General features: G+C 49.8%; 1 pseudogene across 1 annotated transcript; it reads left to right on the plus strand.

Moving 5' to 3' along the window:
• The first annotated feature begins 1921 nt into the window (after positions 1-1921).
• Positions 1922-3242, plus strand: LOC308240094 (nuclear prelamin A recognition factor-like; annotated as a pseudogene). The gene has a single exon. The product of its transcript is annotated as a nuclear prelamin A recognition factor-like (transcript).
• The last annotated feature ends 1590 nt before the right edge of the window (positions 3243-4832 follow it).

Consider the following 4832-nt stretch of genomic DNA (forward strand, 5'->3'; position numbering starts at 1 on the left):
TCAGGCAGACAGGCAGGCGAGTGGTTGGGAGCCAGCAGTCCTGGATTGTGAGAGGGATGTCCGACTGCCCATTTAGGCCCAATCCTACAAGGCAGTCAGACATCCTTCGAGGGGTCCCAGATTGAATAGGGTGCAGGCTGTGCTGAGGGACACACACCATCCCATGCACAAGTTTTGTGCACTGGGCCTCTAGTCTAGAATAATTGCAGAACTTAAGGCTAAAAGTACAACAGTGAGTAAGTGACTAAGGTCTTCAGTTAATAAAGGGAAGAGACCAGAGATCAGTGGAAAACAACAACTAGTAGGGATGGATAATAGTAAGATGAAACTGCCTGGCCAGTGTGCCTCAGTGGTTGAGTATCAACTTATGAACCAGGAGGTCATGGTTTGATTCAGGTCAGGGCACATGCCAGAGTTTTGGGCTTGATCTCCAGTTTTGGGCATGCACGAGGCAGCCAATCCATGATTCTCTCTCATCATTGATGTTTCTATATTTCTTTTCCTCTCCCTTCCTCTCTGAAATCAATAAAAAAAAATTAAAAAAGTAAGATGAAGTTGAATTCATGAATCTCCATGAAGCTAAGGCATTGCAAAGAAAATGAATTAAGTAATGTTCTAAAATCAGTAGTGAGGGAAAAGATTAGAGGATAAACTCTCAAAACCTAAAACCATGGTTGCTTAAAGAATGAACAGGCACTACCTGATAGGACAAGTTGGGGAGAAATTTCACTGGGGGAAAGCATGTTGGATGTGGAGAGTGTATATTCAATGAAGATGTTAGAGATCAAAAATGAAAATGTGGAAGGAAAAATACATTGAGCTATTAACATCTTAGTGTAAATTAGATTATTGAGGTATAGTCTTTTTTTTTTTTTTTTTTTGAGAGAGAGAGAGAGAGAGAGAGAGAAGTGGACCAGTCGCCTCTCATATGTGCCAAAATCTGGCACCAAACCTACAACCTAGGTATGTGCCCTGACCAGATATTGAACACTTGAATTTTTGGTGTATGGGACAATGTTCCAACCAATTGACAACTGAGCCACACTGGCCAGGAAAGGGCATATTATTTTTTATTGACTTGATTGGGGTGACATTGCTTAATAAAACCATACAGGTTTCAAGTGTACAACTCAATAACACATCATCCGCATACTGCACCATGCACTCAGCCCCCAATGTCAAGTCTCATTCCACCACCATTAATGCCCCCATACCCTCTTCTACCTCATACCTCATTTCGTTTAGTGTAGTCAACAAATGCAACTGTTGTGTTGGTTTCTTAATAACCCATCTATGTTTTGTGGAGTTTTATTGAGATATAATCCTAATATATAAAAACCCACGGTCCATAATGACCTAATGGACAACCGGTCCATCCCCCCACCCTCAGGCTTCATTGATCAGGGGATTGCTAATGGGGGAACCGGGGTCCCTCAGGCTCCAATGAATCCATGGCAGCAGCGACTGGTGAGCAGGCGGAAGGCAGACTGCTTGGTCCCTCCCCCGGCCCACAGGCTCCCATTGATCAGGGATGGTTAACAAGGAACCAGAGTGAGTGGCATGGTGGCTGGCGAGCAGCTGGAAGGCAGGCCTCTTGGTCCCTCCTCCTGGCCCTCAGATTCCAATAAATCAGTGGTGGATGTGGGGTGGAACTGGGGACTGGCTTCCTTAGTAGTCCTATAAGTTCAATCTCCAGAGGACAGGACAGGCATCAATGGACCAGCACCTCTGGCACGATCCCTACAGTGCTGCCAGCCTCCTAGAACTTGGCCTCAGGCACTGCGGCCACTTCCCCTCCCTAGACACTACACAAGGAAAAAAGGGTTCCGCCAGCAGTGCCAGGGGCAACCAGCAGTGACTGACTGCTCTCTCTGTGCTTCCTCCAGAACACTCGAGCCAGCCCCAGCCCGGCCTGCTCCAGATGAAGTGTGATCACTGCACACGGAAGGAATGCAGTAAAAAAACAAAAACCGATGACCAAGAGAATGCTGCAGTCAATGTCCGGAGTCCGGCTCAGGAGAATGGAGAAAAGGGAGAATTCCATAAGTTGGCCGATGCCAAGATATTTCTGAGTGACTGCCTGGTGTGTGACAGTTGTGTGACCACAGAGGAAGGAGTCCAATTTTCTCAACAGAACACCAAGGACTTCTTCCGTGTTCTGAACCTTAATAATAAATGTGATGCCACACAGCACAAGGTGCTGGCAGTGTCTGTGTGTTCTTAGTCTCTGCCTTATTTTGCTGCTAAATTCAGCCTCAGTGTCACTGATGCATCCAGAAGGCTCTGCGGCTTTCTCAAAAACCTTGCGGTGCACTGTTTTCAACATGAAGTAGCTGCAGACTTCAGCATCCTGGAGAGTCAGAAGGAATTTGTGTGTCAGTACTGCCAGCACCATGAGGAAGAGCCCCGGCTACCCATGCTGACCTCCGCCTGCCCTGGCTGGGACCGATATGCAGAGCGTGTGTTGGGCCACCCCATCACCCCCACCTCTGCATGGCCAAGTCTCCCCAGCAGATTATGGGCTCTCTGGTGAAGGATTACTTCGCCAGACTGCAGAACCTGCCCCCAGACAAGATTTTCCATGTCATTCTGGCCCCGTGTTATGACAAGAAACTGGAGGCCCTTTGAGAATATGTTCCCACAGCTTTACATAGTTCCCAGGGTACTGACTGCATGTTAACCTCAGGTGAAATTGTCCAGATAATGGAGCAAAGTGACCTTGCCTCGAATGACTCCGCAGTGGACACTCTGTTTGGAGACGTGAAGGAGGAGGAGGTGAGACTCCACGAGGTGCCAGCTCCCTTGGGTACCTGGCGCACATCTTCAGGCACATGGCCAAGTAGCTGTTCAATGAAGACGTTGGGGTGCTCACTTACCACACCCTGAGGAAAAAAAAACTTCCAGGAGGTCAACCTTAAAAGGGACAAAGAGTTTCTGCTACACTTTGAGGCTGCTTATGGCTGTCGGAACATCAGAAGTGGTCCCAAAGCTATAGAGGAACAAGTTCCCCTGCTACTTCGTGGAGGTCCTGGCTTGCGCTGGGGATGCCTAAGCAGCAGGGGCTAGGCCCAGGAGGACAACGGGCATGCATACAGGGCACTGCTGCAGCAGATGGAAGGCATCTACGCTGCCATCCTGGTGCGGCCCCCAGAGACCAGCGCCCATGTGCAGGAGCTGTACCAGAGTGGCTGGGGTGGAGGGGAGACTTCCCCCGGGCCCAGGCAGCCCTGCACACCACCTAGCAGGGTGCAGAGCGCAGGGCAGCCTGCCAGGACATCAAGTGGTAAAGGTCCAGCGGACGCACAGCCTGCAGGCCGCCTGAAGAGGGGTGTCAGACATGTGAAGGAAAGGCTTAGCATCTCTGTCATTGCTTTGGTTTTCAGAATTCCCTGCTCCCCATCTGTCAGCTCCCTCCCTCTGAGGAGTGCTATCATCCTCACATGGGTGCAACTGGAATGTTGTATCACGAGAGGATTGCCCTAATGTAAGTATCCTTTTATCCGACGATGAAAACATCCCAAAGAACAAGAATGGAGACAGACTAGTGTTCTTTAGGCTTAAAAAAAGAAAAATAAAACCCTGGAAGTGTCCTGCGAAGAGCTGAGACTTGGTTCTGTCTATGTGCCTCAGAGAGATTGTATGAGGAAATGGCCCGGTTTGGCCCTGACTTTACACACTTATGTTACTCTTGAAGGTGTCTTTGCCACAATGTGAATAAACTGTCACCTTTTGGAATAGGGGCTCATATGAAAGTCTGCATTCCCAACTTTTCTTGAAACAGATCTATGTTCTGCAGCTGTGGCCACCATCCTGAGATCAGGTCCTGTCGACCAGGACCTATCTCTGGGAATCAGGGGGCACTGGAGTGAAGCCCCTACCCCCGTGCCCTTTTACATTCAGGGATTGAGCTGAACTCACTTTGGGGGAGGCCTGGCAAGGGTGACAGGTGTCACAGATGGAAGGATGGAGAATGGAGATGCAGACACCCTGCTCAGTCCCTCCCTAGGTGGGGTCAGGCAGATGAAGGCCTGTCAGCCTGCCCCACAATTGGGTGAGATAGCATCCTCTGTGTCCACCTCTCACCCCCTGGGCCCAGCCACTGCCCTAAGCTCTGGGCAGCCCTCTGCGTTCCACGACAGTGCACTCTGCCCTCACATGCTGCTCGCCCTAAATGAGAAGGAAGATAGCGGTTGGCCCACAGACAACTACACAGAAAGATAGGGCTCATGGCTGGTGAGCGCAGTGGCGGGAGCCTCTCCTGCCTCCATGGCAGCGCTAAGGAAAAAAAGACAAAAAAACAAAAGTGAGCTGAATGGTAAGGAGCGAGGGGTCCCAGACTGGGAGAGGGATTTCCAATTGTCTGCTTAGGACCGTTCCCCATAGGGAATGGGCCTAAGCCGGCAAGTGGACATTCCCCGAGGGGTCCTGGACTGCAAGAGGGTGCAGGCTGGGCTGAGGGACCCCCACCCCAGTGCACGAATTTCGTGCACCGGGCCTCTAGTTAACATATAACACTGTGTAAGTGTAAGGTGTACAACATAGTGATTACATATATATACATATTGCAAAATGAGTGAACACATCCATCACTTCACATAATATATTTATTTTATGGTGAAAGTTTTAAAATCTATTTTCAGAAACTTTCATTTATACAATACTAGAGGCCCGGTGCATGAAAATTCATGCACTGGAGGGGGTTCCCTCAGCCCGGCCTGCCCCTTCTCACAGTCCAGGAGCCCTCAGGGGCAGAAGGTAACCTGACAATCAGGGGAAGGTGACGCACCATCACACCTCTGCTGCTGCCACTGCCGGTAGCGCAAGCCTCTGCC

Source organism: Plecotus auritus (assembly GCF_963455305.1).
Source record: "Plecotus auritus genome assembly, chromosome: X".
NCBI classification, from domain to species: domain Eukaryota; kingdom Metazoa; phylum Chordata; class Mammalia; order Chiroptera; family Vespertilionidae; genus Plecotus; species Plecotus auritus.